The sequence below is a fragment of the Rhinolophus ferrumequinum genome, chromosome 2 (genome assembly GCF_004115265.2).
Source record: "Rhinolophus ferrumequinum isolate MPI-CBG mRhiFer1 chromosome 2, mRhiFer1_v1.p, whole genome shotgun sequence".
In the NCBI taxonomy this organism is placed as follows: Eukaryota; Metazoa; Chordata; class Mammalia; order Chiroptera; family Rhinolophidae; genus Rhinolophus; species Rhinolophus ferrumequinum.
The window spans coordinates 7,650,688-7,673,090 of record NC_046285.1 but is presented as its reverse complement, the minus strand read 5'-3'; positions in this window follow the sequence as shown (position 1 = coordinate 7,673,090).

Below are 22,403 nucleotides of genomic sequence, written 5' to 3'. Positions count from 1 at the left end.
GAAAAAACAATTCAGTGAATAAAAGACAGCTTTTTCAATAAATGATGGTGGAGCAATTAGATATTTAGAGACAAAAATACTTGAATCTTAATCTAAACCTCATGCCTTATACATAAATTAAGTTAAAATGGATCATGAACTGAAAATTATAATATAAAATTTTTAGAAAAAAATATGAGGTAATCGAGTTAGCACTAGGCCAAGAGTTCTTGGCCTTTTGATTTGACATAAAAATATAATCTATTAAAGGAAGACTTGATATACTCAACCTCATCAAAATTAAACATTTTCGCTCTGTGAAAGATCCTGTTAAGAAGATAAAAAGACAGGTTACATACTTGGAAAAAAATATTTGCAAATGATATATCTGACAAATGACATATCTAACATAACAAATGGCAAACTCAAAGCTCAACGGTAAAAAAAAAAAGAAACCATTCAATTAGAAATGAGCAAAAGAAATGAAGACACTTCACTGAAGAGGATATGGAGATGGGAAATAAGCACATAAAATATTGTTCAATACCATTAGCCATCAGGGAAATGCAAATTTAAGCCATGAGAGATATTACCAGACAGTTATCAGAATGGATAAAATAAAAATAGTGACAACAATAAATGCTGGTGAGGATGTGGAGAAACTGGTTTACTTAACTTATACGTAGTTTCTAGGAATGCAACCTTGTTAGACAGTTTAACTCTGGCAGACGTTTAACAGTATTTTTAAAAACTAAACATGCAATTACCATATAAGCTGGCAATGGTACTCCTAGACATTTATCTCAGAGAAATGAAAGCAGGTTCACACAAAAGACTCTACACAACTGTTGATAGCAACTTTATTGATAATAGCCCTAAATTGTAATTGTCCAAATGTCCTTCTAGAGTGAATAGCTAAATATACTGCAGTGCATCTATACCATGGAATATTAGGAAGAACCAAAAGTTTGGTAGGTGTTCAAACACCAAAAGATAACACATTGTATGATTTCATTTGTCTAGCATCCTTTCAATGTCAAAGTCATAGAAGTAGAGAACGGATTATCGGTTGCCAGCTGTTAAGGACAGCAGGCAGGATGGATGGGGGAAATCATTGCTGCTATGAAAGAGTAACAGGAAGAATTCTTGTTATACATGGATTTGTTATACATGGAATTGTTCTGTGTCTTGATTGTATCAATGTCAATATCCTTGTCTTGATATTATGCTGCAGCTTTGAAGATGTTAAGTTACTTTTGGGGGAAATTGGGTAAAGCGTACATGGGATCTTTGTATGCTTTCTTTCAATTGCATTTGAAGCTACAATTATTTCTCAAAATAAAAAGGATAGATAGATAGATAGATAGATAGATAGATAGATAGATAGATATAGAGATAAAGTTTAATTTGTAAACTGGAGACAATTTCACTGACTTTGGAAGGGTAGTATCTAGAATGTCCTAGAGTTAGTTAAAATTCGGAAACTAAAAAAAAAAAATAAATTCGGAAACTAATTACTTTTTGATTTTTAAAAATTGAAAGACATCATGAGTAGTACTAAAATTTAAGTAAACACTTTTCATAATAATGGAGGACGGGTGTTTACTGAAAGTGTTAAAAATTTTCTTCTAAATATGGTTTAACTGATAAAACTTAACTAGTATATTCTCACTATTCTAAAGATATAACAGTAGCTCTTAAAGACTATACATACCTCATAAGGACTAAAATATTGTTGCCAAGGGAAGCTGCTCACTTTCAGTTGTGTTTTCATTGTCTTGAAGAACTTATTCAGGTGTTCTAGTTTGCAATGATAATGGGAGGAAATGTAAAGTAATAGATAATCTAAATGAATGTACTGAGAAATGGTATTTTTATATGTATAATTCAATTTTCCTTCAAATAATCAGACTTGTAACTTAAGTGTGGTCAACATCAAGGGAGTTTTGGTGCATTGGTTTTTAAAAACCTCAGGGATAAATCAATTTATTTATAATGATGCAATCTCTTCAAATTATGTTGACACAGAAATTTTTATACAGCATTAATAGAAAGAGCAGAATAGATGTTAAGAACTAAATGTTTGTAGCTCCCCCTCCCCAAGATTCTTATGCTGAAATCTTAACCCCCCAGTGTGATGCTATTAGATAGGGAAGTCTTTGGGTCATGCTATTAGATAGGGCATAAGAATGGAGACCTCATGAATGGGATTAGTGCCCTTATAAGAAGAAGCATGAAGGAGATCTCTGCTGTCTGCCCTGGGAGGATACAGTGAGAAGAGGGATGTCTGCAAATCAAGAAGAGTGCTGTCACTAGACACTAGATATCCTGCCATCTTAATCTTGGATTTCTCACCTTCAGAACTGTAAGAAGTGTCAGAAATAAATGTTGGTTGCTTAAGCCATCTAGCCTCTGGTACTCAGTTATAGCAGCCCAAGTTGACTAAGCAGATGCTATAATACTTGAGGAATTCATAAGGGCGACGATATGAAAGGATGAAACATTGGAGTTACCATAGAAGCACCTTTGAGAGCTCAGGGCCCACTTACGACCTGTCCACTGCCCTGGCCTCCCGAGCACCATGACATTCAATAGAAATGTTTCCCTTGAGCATCTCTATGTCTGCTGTGGGAGTTTAGGAGATAGGCAGATAGGTGAAAAGGACTGATTATTTCCAGGGGGCCTTGGAGAAACTGGGGAGGAAAACATATAACAGATTTTTCAAGGGCTCCTATTTAGTTAAGCTCTTGAGTCTAGAAACCTTTTGAGCATGGGAAAACAGGTTGCTTGTTCTTATCTCTACAGACAGCCTCTCTATTGCCTCTACAGACAGCCCGATTAGAATTAACTGGAATGACATTGTTTTCATAAAAATACTAAGAGCCTGTGTATCACTTTGAATCAAATATAAAAAGTTATTTATGCCGGGAACAATAATGTAGACAGTAGCATATCATAAATATAATACTTCCTCAGCAAATGCCGAGTCTAATCTCCTCATTTTGTACATGCAGGAGACTAAAGTTCTGTAAAGTGAATAGATGTACCCAAGTCCAAAAGCTAATTGGTGACAGAGCAAGCCCTATACTGCAGGTCTTTGACTTCAAGTTCATGGTTGTTAATTGTACTACTTTATTAACACAGAGGATATATTCTGGTGGCAGTTTCTTTATTTCTCCTCTACAACAACAGATAACTATAGAATGCATGGTTAAATGTTCTATAATGTTTGTGGCAGATACTTAGTTTGATCTAACTTGCATAGATTCTAGGTCTTGTCTAGTGTTCTTCATGTTTTGCAGAGGCTGGAAGGCAAGAAAAAAAAATTACATTTCCAGATTCCCTGTGGGTAGATTTTTTAATGTTTTAGGTTCTGCCAATCACGTGCATACTGGGGAGACTTGGATTTAGATCTGAGTTATGAAGGGAAGAAGGCTAGGGCCAGGCATCCCTTTCATGGCTCGGTTGCGGTAGAGGCAGCTGGCTTCTGCAGCTGTTGTTTTCTGCTGCACCGGGTGGGAATTTGTTCCCATTCACAGAAGATGCGATGTGACCCTGAGGCTGGGAGTTGCCTTCAGGGTAACCCCAAAGCTCACTGCACATCCCCACCAGGGCCTGATGATAAATCCCTTTCTGCTTAATCTAATGAGACTGATTTCTGTTATGTTCAACTGAGCCCTAACCAACACAGGGTTACCAGATGAAAAGCAAAGATTAGAAAATATGCTATAATGTCGAAACAGAAATTTGAAGGTCTTGAGCTAAGAAATGAAAGCATGGTTTGAGCTGAGATTAGGAGATGGGGCCTGCTTCAGGGAAGGGAAAGAAAGCTAGGAAAGGGCACATGATTCCAAGTCGGAGAAGAAATCAGTGACAAGAGTCCCTATTACGATTACATTCTAGATATTAACCTCCAATAAGCACTTGGGTCCCATCTGAGTATCTCCATTACCATTTAGCCTCCTGGAAACTGCTTTAAAAGAAATAAAGTACGATTTCAGAAGTCGCTTTCTAGGAGAACTTGCTTCTTTGCAGAGAGGTCCTAATCAGCTTGCTGATGCCTGCAGTTTCTTTAACAGGGAGCAAACTATACATAATTAGAAATAAAAGTGTCAAAATGCAAATGCTGATTAAGCTGATGTACAAAGCTCATCAATAGTAAAGGGTAATTGCTTAATTAAATTAAAGTTAATGATGATTTTAGGACCCTTATTGTTTCAGTGATGGCTCTGATTAACATTTACAGAGGACCCACTAGGAACCTGGGACAGGGCCTCTTGTTCTGGCACACTCCACTTCACTTGGTGTCTCTAGAACTCTGTAGTTCTGTACAGTATTTTTATTCCCATGTTCCAGGTATAGAGACTGAGATTCAAAAAGATAAAAAAAATTGCCTGAGTCATGAAGACAAGGCCTGGGACAGAGGCTTCTTCAATTTCATAATATTGAATTGGGTCACGTCTATTTGCCTTTACGTGGTTAGGGATAAATTGCAACTGTACTCAGATACAGTTTTCTCATGGGAAGGGAGGCAGGAAGTTGTGTTCTACATGATTTATGCCTTTTTTCCTTTTAAGATGGCTTGCTTTTTTTATAAAGGGTTTATTTGGCCCAGAGGATTTATTAATAACAATGACAACAAATAACATTTGTTTATCAGTTTACAGTCTACTCTATTTTCCTACGGTGCATTTTTGTTATACATTGTCTCATTTTATCTTCACAACTATCCAGTAGAGACAGGTACTAGTCCCACGTAATTTTAAGATGTAAATTGAGCCCCAAAAGGTGAAGTGACTGCCTCAAAGCACACCGTAAGCGGAGAGTCTGGATCCTAAAGGCAGGGATTCATTCAGTCCCCAGTCTTCACTGGAATCTGTTATTGCTTCTGAGAGGTAAGTACTGAACTGGAGACCTGCAAAGACATCCTGAACTACACAGAGGACTATGGCTACAGACAAAATGGTGCTGTTTAATACTTTATCCATTTCATTCCCAGAAGCCTCCTGTATTATCGATCACATTGTGTGTTAACTATTCATGTCTGTCTTCTGAATATTCTGTATAGTACAGACTATGAGAGCTGGCATTTTACCTTATCCATTTTAACATTTCCAGAATCTAACATAATGCCTTGCATAGAGGATGCATTCAATATATTTTGATTATACCTCCAAAATATTTAACTTTCAAAGCAGAGTAAAAAAGAATGAATTTTTCACTCCAGTGTTTTAGCTGATCTTTTCCCTTTTGTCACCATGATGGATTTGGTGTATGGTGACCAGCATGATGCATAAGAAATATTGGTACTGAAGTCATTCACGCATTTTAGGAACACCCCATTTTTATTACCAGCTATTCCTGGTCAAATATTTTACCAAATAGTTTACTGCTAATTTGAAAATGTTGATAGAAGCACTTTTTCTAGAAGAGTTCACTGTTACGTTTCCCTTCCCTCCTCCACACAAAATAAAACAAATCACATAGGAATAGCAATTTTTTTCGGTGCCAAAACTAAATGGCAGTGGTACCTGATAAATGAAGTTGCCCCAAAGTGAAATTCAATCTGGTCCTTGAGTCATATTGCCAGGTGCTGGCCAATGAAAACAACCATTAAGAGAAAGAATCCTGATTTATTTCTTCAATTTTCTCATGCAGACAGAGCATTTGTGGTCAAATGGCATCTAAATTAAATAAAAACATTGCAATTTTAAGTCTTTATTTTTCGGTCTTTGTATATGATGAAAGACTATTGCCTATCTGCTCTGGAAATCTCCCAGATTTGAATGAGTGTTTGCACTACAGAATGTCCTAGGTTTTGTTGTGTGCCCTCAAGGTGGTGGTTACTGTATGAAGTTTTTTCAGCTTTTTTTTGTTGTTTTTTTTTTTTAACTGCAGGAAACATTTAGCTGTGTTGAAAATGTCCATATAGTTTTCAGGTCATTTTGCAGCCCCGGATACATAAATGCTTCAAAGAGTTGTTGACTCTGAGATATTGCAGGTGTTGCGTACAGCGTTTACAATGTTTGAAGGGCAGAAGGAAACAGAGCAGAAGTCTGATGACCCCAACTATTCTAAACCTTGCTGCCAGGAAATTTGCTTTTCTTGTCAGTTGTTGTCTGTCCGAACTAAGAATAGTCGCTTCTGTGTGGAGATGTTTATTTAAAAGCGTTCTGATTAATTTACATACACTGGATTTACTTAAGAGTCAATAAGTAGTAGTTAATAGAGATAACAGCCTCTGTAGGATCAGAAAGAATCACATAGGATTCGAATATGAAATGAAAATATATTGAGATTGGCTCAAACCAATGAGCTTTCCATTTCATATATTGATTTTAGCTCTATTCACATTATATTAAAGTTAGCCCTTTCTTTGTCTGATGTATCCACTGATTTATCTATTTACTATCTTATCAATGTTAGAGGCTGAATTTTATTTACCTTTGCAAACTCAAAATGTTACCTGTGTAATCTGTCACCGTTATCAAGCTAGTTAATAGTACATAATAAATACTTAGCAAATAGTTGTTGATTCTTCAAATATTCTTTATATATGTTGTATGAAGACTGTCCTTTAGTTGTATTGTATGATGAACATATATACCAACTAGATTTAAATTATTCACTTTAATACAAAATAAATTCTATAACATATTAATGACTAACAGTTCAGATTATAGGATTTATTTAAACTAGGTCTTTTGGGACTAATGCTACTAAAATTTTAAATGTTTTCATGTTCGGAGAGAGAGATTCTTGAAATAAATTATGCAAATAACTTAATTTAGTGATACAGTTTTTTATGACTTGCATGGAAATGTAATATATATCTTTTGTTCCTCCAACCAATACTGTGAGGTAGAAATTTTAGGTGTTTTATTATTATTTTTAACTCCACTTTACAAAAGATAAAAGCAAATTTCAGAAAATTTATGTGAACTTTCTTAAATTTTAATAGTTATTGGGCAAACGACTGGGACACAGATTTTCTGACTTCAAATACTCGGAGTTTTTTTACTACATGCTGTTTTTTATTTTAATCTACAGTGGATGAAGTTAAATTTTGTTGATTTGAAGTGGTTGGTAGTTAAATTTAGAAAATTAGATGTTCTTTCTGGTTTATTTCACAAATATGAAACTGTTCTTGGAAGCTGAGGGGTGTGGTAAAACACACCTGAATTTGAAGCCAAAGTTTGAATCTCAGCTGGGCCACATGGATATGACTTTAATTACAAATCTGTATAGAATGCCTCAGTAAAATACACATAAACAAAATAAATAAGAAAACACAAATGAGACTCCAGAAAAATCTGTGTGAATTTGAAACATTATTTAACTGTTTGGTAACATCATTTTCTCACTTGTAAAATGGAGCTGATGATACTTATTGCACAGGGTTGGATAAAGAACTAAGTGAAAATCACCCACAATTGAACCTAGATATTATATTGACTATAATGCAACTGGTGGCTGAATCCTGCCAGAAAGGCAGATAATTCATTTGGCCTCCTGTATTTACCTATGAATATACCTATATTCTGAATATACCTATGTCTAAACACAATTCGTAATTTCAAAATAACTGATAAAATGTCCCATTTATATTGTCATCCTTTCTAAAAATATATATATTTATATAATCTTTCCATTTTGTAACATTCGTAGTTCTATGTTCTAGATGAATTTTGAATACTGTCATATAACTTTGCAAAACATTAGACCTATTTATTGAAATGTTATACTATCGTTTATACTATTAGTATTTGGATAGAAATTTTAAAATCCTTTTCTCATTCAAAAGAGTTTATGAAATTGTATAATTAAGAAGATATACTTCATTCTTCAAAGCCCATTCAAGATGGGCATCAAAGCCATTTCTGGCTTAATTCATAAATCAGATTAATGTGGTGGGGAAATTATATTTTATTGGGTCACGTATTTTGACAATTTTCAGTATAAATAGCAATTTATTTTCTTACTCAGTGTTTGAACTTTGGCTTCTTTCTGGAAGTTATAACTAAAAATTGCAAAAAAAACACAACAGTAAAACCAAAAACAAACAAACAACAAAAAAACAACCCAGCAGTCTTTTAAGTATAATATGTTTGATATTAATTAGTTTCCGTTCTTGGATACTGGTATGAAAAGAATAAATTTATGTGTTGGACTCAGGAGACTGCTCTTAATAAATGGATGGATATTTAAAAAAACAAAACCAAAAACAGCATAGCATGTAAAATGCTTCTGGCTATGTAGAAGTCTATGTGAAGAGAAAAGAATAGAAAGCCTTTCCTATGTACTAGACATTCAGAATAAAGATTTAGAAAATGTCAAATGGTCTTATATTAAATATTCCCATTTTGGGTCATTTTACATTAATATCTTTAGTATATATATTGAAAACACTACATGTATTTATGACCCCGAAAGTAATTATCAAGAATGAATGACAATCACTTTTTAAGATTCACATTATTAATGAAATTAATATGGCTGGTAGGGCATTCTTATTTTGTATAGAAGACCCTTCACATTTGATAGTAATACTTGAAACATTTCCATAAACAGATACTTCCACTTACTTCTTGTGTTTTTTCAACATTCCTAAAAGAGAGATTGATCTCGCTCAGTGGCCTTTTCCCTCACAACAATGCAGGTATGATACTTCCCAAGGATTCCAAGGCCATGGCCATTTGTAGAGAACAGCGTGCATTGCAACACAGAGGCTGGGCCAGGAGGCTCCATTAGACGGTGGGTTAATGGCCTGACCATGACTCTGGGGGTTGGGGTGAGGCTAAAATACAGATTTTGCCAGTCATGAGTGAGATAAAATGAAGAAAGACTATCTGTTTTAGAGATTATGCCCTTCCCAATTCAGATGGTTTGTGGCCATTCAGTTTGAAAAATATGGAGGTGATACATGGCAGTTACCTTTTTTTTTAAGGTGATTATTTAGCACAATAAGAGTTGCCCTTGGTATATTTAGTCTCCCAATTAAAAAAAAAAAAGAAAGAAAAAAGCTGATCTGTAAAATCCTGACGTTTAGGAACCACGAAGTTAAGCTGAATTAAGAGGTTCACTCACACACACTATCATCCCCGAGTGGGTGATGAAATTTATGGCTCAGCAAAGCAAAACAAAACAAAAACAAAATAGCCACTTGTCATAACTCATGAAGATCACTTTCAATAGTCAAAAGAGTTAACAGGAAATGTCTGAACCCAAATTATTTAGCATCCTTATATAAAAACTACTTGTATTTTTTGAAGTTTTATTAAAATGTTATCATGTTTTAGCTTTGTTTGGTTTCTTTTTAAAGACATTTAGTTGATATGTAAGGGGTTAAAAAGCCACTATTAAAATATAGCTGACCTGCTCTTATTGAAAGGCCACAATGCAAGGTGGAAACGTAGATGATGAAGGATTTATGGAGAACACAGAGACTCAGACTGAGGAGACTCAGACCTTTCTCTGTCAACACTTTTCTAATGATCAGGAACAGCTGTGCCTATTGCCATGTTGGATGAGACGATTGAGGAATCAGCAGTAGAAAGCAGCCAAAGGGCAGGGAAGCAGTGTTCTTTAGAGGCCTCTCAGAAAAGACAGGAAAGCTTCTCTACACCCCCTTTCTTGTGGGAAGAGCTCCTTATTATAACTGACCCAATAATGAGTGGAATTCCCACCACTTTTGGTCAGCACAAGAAGGAATAGATAAGTGTGATGTCCTGAGTAACAGCACACCAGTGGCCTGGGGAAAACTTGCGGGAAATGAGCGACATCTTGATGCTTAAACACTAAATCAAAATCATGCTTTCAACTAGATTTCTATCTTTAATTACATTTCTATATGTCATACAATCCAGAGATGTGCTTTAGGGGCATTGAAACTTTACACAACATTTCATTTTCAGATATAGTTTTGGGAGGATAGTGTCCACAACTTTATTTTAATTACTTTATGTTTCTGCTCTGTATTTAAAAATATTTCTTCTGTGTAATTTCCTGTGCTACCACTTTTGGTTCTCGACAAGTGGTTATAGTTGATATATTAACTTCGGTGTGGGTGGAGGGAGGAATACTAGAAATACATTTTCTGTGCTACAATAAATTGCCTTGAATGTTTGTTCCTATTATTGTTGTTTTTATTAAAGGTGTCATCTGTGTCTTCTAAAAGTTCTATTTCCCTAATAACTAACTACTTTGGTGTGTTCTTGGTTGTCTTCTGGCTGCTGGTTCTCCTTAAGTGTATTCTTTCCTTACTACTCTGACTCTTTTTACCCTGATGGGTCAGATCAAGCTTTTGGTTTTTCCAGCTGAAAGGAAGGAATGAGAGATCTCTGCACAGGTGGAACAACGGTGGGGAATTTTCCTTCTTATCATGAGGGCATTATGTGCTTCTACATCGTCCCAGCAGTGAATGTTGTCCATGAGCATCAAGGATGAGAAGGAATTCAGTCTTTGTGTAGCTCTCTCCCAGTTTCTCCAGGGCCAAAGCAGGACCTCCAAGAACATCATCCTCTCAACACACACACACACACACACACACACGAACAGCTCTTCCTTAGGAGAGACAAAGGACTTTTTAGGCCAATATTTCTGGAAAACAGAGTCCCAGCCCCAGCCCCAGGCTTTTTCCTCTGACTGGCTCTCAGAGGTAACAAAATCCTGAGCTTGTTTTGTCATCCAGAAATTCCAGCTAAGTTCTCTGTCCTGAAGAGGCAGTTACATGGTGCTATAGAGTGAAAATGAGTTATCAAAATGTCACCAACTCCCATCATTTTCTCAAAGGCATTTGTTTAACACCAAGAATATTAAAATTTACTGCTTTGTGGTATATATGTTTTATGTTCACTGCCCTCTGGTATATATGTGTTATGTATATGCATATATATGTATATGTATGTGTATATATGTATGTGTACATACATACACACATAAACATATGTATATATGTGTACATCTATGTATATATATATGTTATGTATATGCATTTATATACATATAAGTGCATATACATGGCACATTTTTACTGATGGCAAGGATGTGTTTTTATCCTTATTTTATCCCAAGAGCCTGGGGAGTCCTGGGAGAATATCTAGGATGAGGCAGTAACCCATTTGCTAGATTTGTATGTGCTCTCTTCAAAGTGAGGTATGCTGTTTTAAAATAACTGATTTGAAAAGCAATTGTATAAAACCATATGTATATAATTGTATAGATGAGCCTATACCATTCAGAAATGTACTATATTTGATAATATAGCACAAAGATGGTGGGTAGAAACAGAACTGTATTAGAGTTCCTAACTGTATTAGAGTTAGGAAATGACAGATGGTACCTCGATACACAGGAAGAAATGAAGATAACCGGTAAGGGTAAACAAGAAAATTAATATAACAAAACTTTATAACTATAGATTTCTTCTTTTTTCTCTTAACTTCTTTAAAAAGACTTAAAATTATACAAAGCAATAATTATAACAATTATTGCTGTGTTACATAATAATAGCATAGAGAGGGAGAAGGAATCAAACTATATAGGAGTAATATTTTCATATTTCACTGCACCTAAGACATTATAAATACAAGTAGATTCTGATAAATTGACTTTGGCAAGTCCTAGAGCAACTACTAATAAAATAAGTTAAAATATATAGTGAAAAAAAAATCATTAGGGGAAATAAAATGTTACACTAGAAAGTACTCAATGCAAAAGAAGGCAGTAAAGGAGAAACAGAGGGAAAAAAGACATGTAAGTGTAGAAAAGAAAATGTAAAATGGAAGCTGTAGATTCAATGCTCAATAATAAAATTAAAGATATGAATAAATTAAACAATTCAGTCAAAAGGCAGAGATTGTCAGACAACGTAAAAATCCAATAACCCATAAACCCATAACCTACAAATCCACAATCGCCAAACTAGGTGCTGTCTATAGGAAACACACTCTATATTCAAAGACACAAATACGTTGAAAATAAAAGCATGAAAAAAGATATATCATATAAACCGTAACCATAAAAAAATCTGGTATGGTTATATTAATATCACATGAAAATTACTGTAAAACAAATATTACTGGAGATATAGAAGGATATTTTGTAATGACAAAAGTATTAATCCATCAGGAACATATAGCATTCATAACATATATGTGCCTAACAACAGAACCCCAAAATATTTGAAGCAAACTTGCTGAATTGAAGGAAGTAATAGATGATCCAACAATAAGAGTTGGAGGTTTCAACATCTTACTTTCAATAATCCATAACTAGGCAGAATATCAGGAATATATGACTTAGACAACACTATAAACCTTCTAGATCTAATAGATATTGGGAGAACATTCCACCCCAAATTAGCAGAATACACATTTTCCCCAATTACACATGGAAAATTCTCTAGGATAGACCATATGGTAGGCCATAAAATAAGCTTCAATAAATTTTAAAAGATTGAAATTATACTGAGTGTGTTTGATGATCACAGTGGAATGAAGTTAGTAATTAATAACAGGAATATCAGGGGAAATAATAAATATGTGGAAATTAAAGAACATACTCCTAAGTAACAAATGAGCCAAGAATAAATCACAAAGGAAGTTAAAAAACACTTCCACATGTATGAAAAGGAAGCTAGACATCCTGAAACTTAAGGGAGGCAATGAAAGCAGTTATTGGAGGGAAATTTATAGATGTAAACACTTTAATTTTAAAAAAAGGAAAGATCCAGTATTAAAAACCTAAATTTTCACCTTAAAACACTGGGAAAAGAAGAGCAAACTAAACCTAATGAAGCAGAATGAAAGGAATAATAAAAATTAGAGTGGAAAAAATAATGAAATAGAGGATAGGAAAAAAAAAACAAAGAGAAAATAAAAGTAAAATTTGATTGTCTGTAAAGATCAACAAAACTAACAAATCTTTAGATGGATTGATGAAGCAAAATACAGCAAAGACTCAAATTACAAAAACCAGAAATGAAAGTGAGATCATTACTATAAATCTTACACATATAAAAATGATTACAAGTGAATACTATGAAAAACTGTGTGCCAAAAAGTTAGATAGCTTAGATAAAGTGAACAAATTACTAGGAAGACACAAACTACCAAAATTGACTCAAGAAAAAATAAAACACCTGAATAGACCTATAACAAGTAAAGATTAAATTAACAATTTAAAACTTCCCCCAAAAAGAAAAGTCCAGAATCAGATAGCTTCATTGCTGAATTCCACCAAATATTTAAATGATAAAATTGATACCACTTCTTTACAAACTCTTTTAAAAATAGAAGAGGAGGGGACATTTCTCAATTCATTCTTTGAGGCCAGGATTACCTTAATACCAAACCACACAAATATATCCAAGACAAGAAAATGACAGACCATTATCTCATATAAATATAGACCCAAAAATTTCCAGAAAAATACTAGGAAACAGAATCCAGAAACATATGAAAAGGATTATATACTATGACCAAGTGGGATTTATTCAAGGAATGCAAGTTTGGTTCAACATATGAAATCAATCAATGTAATACATCATATCAATGGAATATTTTGTTGGCAATTGATTTCCAATTATCCCAAGACAACTTAATGGAAGAAAGAATTATCTTTTCAACAAAAGGGTCTGGGACAAAAGGATATCCACATGTAAAAGAATGATGTGGGACCCTTCTTTACATCAAACACAAAATCTATTTTGTGCACAAAATTTCTCTCTTAGAAAAAATATAGGAAAAAATCTTCATGGCCTCGGGTTAGGCAAAGCTTTCTTAGATATGAAACCAAAAGCACAAGCAACAAAAGAAAAACAGATGAATTGGACTGCATCAAATTTAAAATTTTTGCTCTTCAAGGATACCATCAAATAAAAAGACAACTCAGAATTAGAGAAAATATTTGCAAATCATATGTCTGATAAGAGATTTGAATATGGAATGTGTAAAGAGCTCTTACAGCTTGATAATATAAATATAAATGATCCAACTTAAAAATAAGCAAATGAATCGAACAGCTATTTCTCCAAATGGCTAGTAGGCACATAAAAAGACGCTTGACATCACTACTCATCAAAGAAATGTAAATCAAAACTATAATTCATTATAACTTCCCAACCACTAGGATGACTATAGTAAACAGAGAGATAACAGAAAGTGTTGGTAAGGATATTGAGTAGATTACAGCGCTTCTACACTCCTGGTGGGGATATTAAATGGTACAGCCACTTTGGAAAACAGTCTGGAATTCCCTCAGAAATTTAAACATAGAGTTATCACATGACTCAGCAATTCTGCTTCTAGGTTCGTGCCCAAGAGAAATAAAAACATATCCCCATACATAAAATTGTACATAAAGTTTCATAGCAACATTATTCATAATATGCAAAATGATAAAACAACCCAAATGTTCATAAACTGAGAAATAGATAAACAATTATGTTACAGCCATACAGTGGAATATTATTCAGGAATATAAAGGAAGGAAATACTGATGTATACCACATGGATGCACCTTATGTTATTGATAGAAGTCAATGACAAAAGTCAACATTTTGTATCAATCTATTTACAGAAAAGATCCAATCAGAATAGGCAAATCTATAGAGACAGAGTATATTAGTGGTTGCCTAGGGCTGGGGAGGGAGTAGATGGGGTAATGACTGCTAATGGATGCTGGGTGATAAAAATGTTCTAAAATTATATTATGGTGATTGTTATACAACTCTGTGAATTTTAAATGCGCTTATCTGTACACTTTAAATGGGTGAATTTTATGGTGTTTGAATTATATTTCAGTGAAGCTGTTTTATATACATGTGTGTATATATATACATATATATATACACACACACACATATATACGTATATCTATCTATATATATATATGTATATATATGTATGTGTATGTATGGTATATCAATTATTTTCCAGACATTATTCAAGGGACTAAAGATACACTGGTGAAAAAGATGTATACATCTTACTACATTACTATATATTGTACTATATATGTACAATAATCAAGATGATGTGGTATTGGTGGAGAAATAGACATATAGGTAAATAAAATAAAAAAGAGAACCCATAGCTATACCTACAGAAATACATTCAACTGTTATATTGACAGTTGCAAAAAAAAAAAAAATTTCAATGGATGAAGAAAGACTTTTCAATGAATGGTGCTGAAGCAATTGGACATTTGCAATTCGAAAAACAAAAGCAAAAAAACACCTTAACTTAAACCTTCCACGTCATACAAAAATTAACCCAAAATGGATCATAGACTTACATGCAAAACATAAAACAATAAAACTTTCAGGAAAAAGAATAATACACAATCTTTAGGATTCAGGGAGAGGCAAAGATTTTTAGAGTTGACACTAAAAACACTAATCATAAAAGTAAAGACTGATAACTTGGGCCTCATCAAAACCAAAAACTTTTGTTTTGTGCAAGGGTCTGGATGATGGTTAATTTTATGTGTCAACTTGAGTAGGCCAAGGGGTGCCCAAACATTTGGTCAAACAGAATTCTGGATGTATCTCTGAAAGTGTTTGTGGATGTGATAAACACTTGAATTGGCAGACCTAGTAAAGGAGATTGCACTCCCTACTACGGGTGGGCCCATCCAATCAATCCAACTGAATTGATAAAAAAGGCTGAGTAAGCGGAATCTCCCTCTGCCTGACTGCCTTGAGCAAGCATTGGTGTTTTTCTACCTTTGGACTTGAACTACAAAATTGGTTCTTTTTGGGTCTTGAGCCTCCCAGCTTTCAGACTGGAACTTATACCATTGGCTCTCCTGTTCTCAGTCTTCAGATGTGGACTGGAATTGTACCTTTGGCTCTCACCTGTGTCACCAGCTTATTGACTCTAAATCTTGGGAATTCTCAACCTCCATAATCATGTGAGCCAATTCTTTACAATAAATCTCATATATATATATACACATATTATATATGTGTATATATACACATCATATATATATATACACACATATATAATATGTGTATATATATACACATATATACACATATTATATATGTGTGTGTGTGTATATATATATATATATATATATATACATATATACATATATATATATATATATGATGTGTTTTCTGGAGAACCCTGACTAATGCACCCTGTTAAAAGAATGGAGAGAGAAAAATACAGACCATGAAAAAATATTTGCATAGCACAAACTTATCAAATGACTCAATCTAAAACATACACAGAAAACTTTTAAAACTCAAAAGTAAAAACTACTCCAAAAAATCCAAACAGAAAATAGATTAAAGGCTTAATTGGATACTTCACTGAATATATACAGATAGCAAATAAGTACATGAAAAGACATTGAAAATCATTAGCCATTAGGGAAATGTTAATTTAAATCACAATGAGATATCACTGCATGGTTATCAGAATGGCTGAAATAAAAATAGGGACAACAGCAAATGCTGAGTTGGATATAGAAAAACTGGATCAATCCATTCATACATTGCTGGTGGGAATGGAAAAATGGTACAAGCTCTTCTGGATCACAGTTTGGCAGTTTCTTATAAAGCTAAATAAGCAATTACCATACAACCCACCAATTGCACTCCTGGATATTTTCCCCCAAAAAATCTAAATTTATGCTCACACCATAACCTGTACACAAATGTTCTTATCAATTTACCTGTAATATCCCCAAACTGGAAACAACTCAGATGCCCTTCACTAGATAATGATTCGATAAACTCTGGTACATACATACTACGATGACTACTCAGCAATAGAAAAGAATGGGCTATGCATACTTGCAACAACCTGGATGAAGCTCTAGAGAATTATGCTCTGTAAAAAAAAAAAAAGGCAAACCCAAAAGATTACAAATTGCTTCCATTTATATGACATTCTTGAATTGACAAAATTTTAGAAATAAGGACAGATAAGTGGTTTCCAAGTGTTAGGTACGGGTGGTCGGTGGGTGTGGCTACAAAGGGGAACATGAGGTTTCCATAAGTGAGGAATTGATCTGTATCGTGACTGACTTGTATCAATGTCAATGTGTTGGATATTTTCTTGTGCTGTAGTTTTGCAGGATGTTACTAATGAGGAAAAATGGGTGAGGGATACATGTGATCTCTAAATTATGTCTTACAACTGCATGTGAATATACAGTTGAACCTTGAACAACATAGTTTTGAACTGCGCAGGTCCACTTACACGTGCATTTTTTTCAATAATGATATTGGAAAACTTTGGAGATTTCTATAGTACTGTGAAGTAATTCTATCGATTATACTAGGTTGCCATAAAGCAGTTGTACTGCTTCTTCTTCATTAACAGTACATGAATTGTTATACTTGCAATTTTTAGTTTCTTTTTCACATTATCTTTTCATTTTTGATTTCTAGCGTTAGTAATATGTATAACGTCTACAGTGTTTGTGTCATATAAATGTGGGTACTGAAAGATGATTCATCTTGTAGAGATGATGCAAACTTACAGTATTGATAAATACTTGTACAGTACGGAACTGTAAATGTATTTTCTATTATGATTTTCTCAGCATTTTCTTTTCTCCAGCTTATTTTATTGTAAGAACACACTATACAATACATGCAAAATACAAAATATGTGCTAATTGACTATTTATGTCATAGGTACGACTTCTGGTCAACAGTAAACTATTAGTGGTTAAGTTTGGGAGAGTGAAAAGTTCTACATGGATTTGTGACTGCACAGGGGTCAGCATCCTTAATCCCCTCAATTGTTCAAGGGTCAACTGTACAATTACTTCAAAATAACAAGTTTAATTTTAAAAAAGTATTAAGGAATCCACAGACAACTTGAAAGGCTGATGTGACTTAGTGAAATAACATCCTTTAGGGTTGGCTACCTTGAATGCCAGAGACATGGTTCTAAAGCAGGGCTTCCCAAACTTGATCAAGTTGCGACACAGTAGAAAATGGTAATTCTGAGGTGACCCAGCTCCAGCTCCATCTGGCTGGCCCAAGGCCTGAGGATATGATAATATTGGCACACCTTGATCTCACGTTTGAGTTACCAGCTTACCATAGTGCTCCAGTTGAGAAGCTCTACCCTGGAAAGCCTTACATGGCTTTGAGAGGATTCCTAAATAATTCAACCACCTCAGGGTAGCACATGTCAGTCACAGGAATTACTATGGAAAAGTAAATACATTTATTGTACTTTGCTTCAACCAATATTACTTGGCTGACTAAATGACTTCATGTCAGAGGGAATGAGCATAAATAAATGTCAAACACCATGGTAAACATTTATTTATTAATCATTGTCAACCCATGAATACTTCCGTCCTTAAACAAGTAATCGCAGAAAGGAATACTTTCTCTTTACTATCATAAATAGTTGCAAATTGTGCATCATGGAAAAAGTCCTTGGTATTTTCAAATATTCAATATTGTCTTCATAATTGTTGTCACCCTGCAAATCCTAACATCACTAAACTTCCTAGACTGCAAGCATAAACTCTAAGTGATCTGTTCCTTGACTTATCACATGTTGTCCTCCCAGGCGCTTGCGATTTCATGGTGTCACCTGGAGAATTGACTTGCATACTCATAGATGGTCAGGTGGACAAAATGCATGAAATTGTGTGCACATAAGACAATGGATGCGTGATTCCTCACAAAGAATATCAATTTTGAACACTGATAGCTACCACATATAAATAAGAATTCAATATTTTAAGTATTTCCAAAAAGGACAACAATACTGGTGTCTGACAATCATATTATAAAAGCTCCTTTTATATAGCAAAAAAAAAATAAATATTATCTTTTCATATAGATGGGAAAATGATCTATTTATTTTTTAAAATTTATGTCTCAGCTCCATCAATATGATAGTCTATAAATAATTAATCTTTGCAGTGTATTATATATTAATATTTAATTTTATTCTAGTTCCAATATTATCATATTAGGGACCAGAAATATACGTGCGTGAATATTGTTATAGAACTTACTGAAATCTTCGGAAGTCTACTCAAGTTTTATGTAGGTATTTCTAATGTAATACAAAGGTTATTTGCACCTTCACCTATTTGCTTCTAATTTTTATTGTCCCCAGTATTAGATTTATGAATTCAATACCCATTACTTTTGAAAAAAAAATGGCTACAAATATTGTCATTTATCCATACATCGGGGATTCTAAATTCCTCAAATAAATAATCACCAAACGCTCATACATCAAACCATTTCTTTGTGACTAGAAGAAAATAACTATTTAATTATAAGATATTTGATAAATCACTTTTTTAAAACTAATGAGGAAATGGATAAACCTATCTTCCTAAATCCCAAAGTATAACAACATTGAAACCCCTCAAATAATACTTAAGATATGTGTGAAAGGCAACTTTAATTCCTTTCAAATTAAACCATTTTGAATAAGTTTATTATAAAGATTAACCAATTTATAGGTCCAAATAACACAATTATAACAACAAAAGGAATTATCCCTGAATTGTCCCCTCAGAACAATCAAGTAACACTATCCTATTTCAAGACATTCACAAGTCTTGAATGGGAGGGAGTCATCTTTGAAGGCTAATGTGCTTTTTTAAAACGTTTATAGACACAAAAATGTTTAATGCTGCTGACCTCAAGAAAGACATTTAATGGGGAATAAGAAACAACAACAAAAATCTTGAAGCCTGTTTCTCTCTCATAAATGCGTATGATCTTTCAGTGATCAAATGTCTCACAGAACACAGATTAAGATACTTAGATTTCTTTTGAGGTATTGGCTGTTTCCTCCATTCTTGGAACTAGGATAAGGAGGGCCCAGTTAACTTTGAAGCTGATGTTAATCCTTGCAGTATCTTTCTCATAAAGTTCAAGATGTTTTGTAAGCAGTTTTCCATCTGCCCTCGTTTCCTGACCCGTTAATCTGAACATCACTTTGAGTCTTCAGCAATCTCCTTATTTCACTTTAAGTATAAATAATGATGGTACTTACCTGATGATGTTGCTGTAAGGATAAATTGAGTTAATTCATTTAAAGTGCCTAGAACTGTGCCTGGAACATGGTGTTGGGTTGGGAGTTAGTTGCTGTTATTATTGTCCCTGTTAAATTTCGAAAATTAAAGGATACACATTACATTAAGCAGTATTCACCTAAAAACACTTAATCCAAATATTACAAAGGCAAAAATGGATCGAGTGGCCTGTATCTCATCTTGATTTCAATCTCAAAAATAGATTACTATTTATATACTATTTGTTTTCATTTTGGTTTCCAGGAAAGACTTTGAATCAGAACAATCTGTTTTGAATTTTGTCACTTCTATTTACTAGTTACATGACCCTAATAAAGTTAATCTTTCTAAATTTCCTTTTATTCAGCTGTGAAGTAAGAATAATCCTCATGGGGTTGTTGGTAAAAATCAAAGAAAATAATGTGTGTAAATATCTAACACATAACTTGGCCCATAATAGTACTCAGTAACTAATTATTCTTTTTTCCATTTCTGTTTCATTGTTTCCAAAGTGATGATCTGAAAACGATGGTGACAGATAAGAGTAAAGCAATTTTAGCTCAATGCAACAGGCTAATTTTAATCTATTACCCATTGCTTAAACTAAAGAAAATCTTACAGTTATGAATCAATTACTGATTTTTCTATTAGCTCAGAGAGAATTAGATATGAAATTATGAGAATAAGGAAGAATTTTGAACTTTTTACAAAATTTGTTCTTTATATAATACATATAGAACAAACTTGTGCTAGTTCTTTTCAGAAAATGTTATATAAAATAGCTTGTCTTATCTTTCCTCTGTGAAACATTTATTGATCTTTATTACCAAGGTCAGAGTATCATAATATATATCATAACTACAAACATTTAGATTTGTCCAGGAAATCATTCTTAAGGTTTTTATAACTCCATTTTTTTATGTTATTCAGGAAATGATACTTACATGATTATGTGTCAGCAATTTAGAGTAATGAAAAGTAGCAGAACATGGATCACCCATAATCTCATACTCAGAAAGAACCCCTGTTTAACACATTTCCATTTTTTCTTTTTCTTTTTTTTTTTTTGCAGAAAATCCAATTCATTTAAAAATATTCCATAAAATTATCTCACATTGGAAAGACAATGGAAAACTTCACAAAAGTAAAGATTTGCTGGTGAGCTGGAATATATAGCATGGGAGTCTTGATGAAGGACACAGTAGGCTTCTCAGTGGTATTCCAGGCAGCAGAACCATCCGGAGTCCTCAGTGAGCTGGAGGGAGAGGAAATGAAATTCTATGGAGGAGTCTATCACTTCCTTGGGTTGGAAAGGCAGGTGGAGCCTCTGAGCTACATTAAGTTAAGTCGTTCTGTCTTCCTGCTTCCGTTCCCCTCTTTTGCATAGACCACAGAACTGAATTCTGGGAAGTTAAATGTTTATGTAAAATACCTTTACTACTTTGCACTTACTTTTCTTAAGCTTTAGCTTTAAAAATATCCAATATAAGTGTAAAGGAGTTTACAATTAGAATTAAGGCAGATCCTATGATTATATTACTACATATATAATTATATATAAATCCTAGAAGGGCCTCCTTCAACTTTTTGTTGTCATGTCATTTAGAAAAATATGCTTAGGGTTTATCTATTTGTTAGTCTCTTCTATTCTTCACTTCCAGAGTTTGTATGAGTTTGGGAGGTGATGTTGGATAGCAAGGGGCTTTTCACCACCTCAGCAAAAATAGGAGTAAAACATACTGGGAATTCAAAAGTCACAACTGGACTTAAAATCTTAATATGTTCTCTAGTACAAATATAGATCCACAAAGAGCGGGAGGTAGGTATTCCTTCAGGTAGGATGACTTGAAATTCTTCCCACAACTCCCTTCTCCCACTTTTCTAGTCAATGCAAGACATCTGGTGGACCAGACAGACATGTTCTGAGTGTGGACCATTTGCCTGGAGGGCCCAGGAAGAAATATCTTCATTAAATATGGAAGCACTTTGTACTACAACTAAGGGTAGAAAAAAAGCATAGCAAGGCCAGGGTTTTATTTCATGTGGACAAAGTTCAAGGTCATTCATTAGTTATAGAAAAATACAAGTTTAAAACTAAAGATGTTGTTGCAAGGAAATTAATCTCCCTGGTGCCAAGCTGTGTTTGATTTCAGACACTTTATGAGACAGTCAGCCATGGTCTGGAGTGAAGGCACACCACCATGTTTCTCCTCTCTCCCCCAACACAGCACTCTCTCCTCTCCTACTGCGAAGAGAAGAGAGTTATAGACATCTGGAAAACACATCGGGTGTAAAACGTATTTGCAAGACCCATGTCATCACTGGGGGTGGACGCTCATTATCTCGTGGGAAAGGGTGGTGCATCAGATGAAAGAAAGGGCTGAGAACAGTTTCAGGAG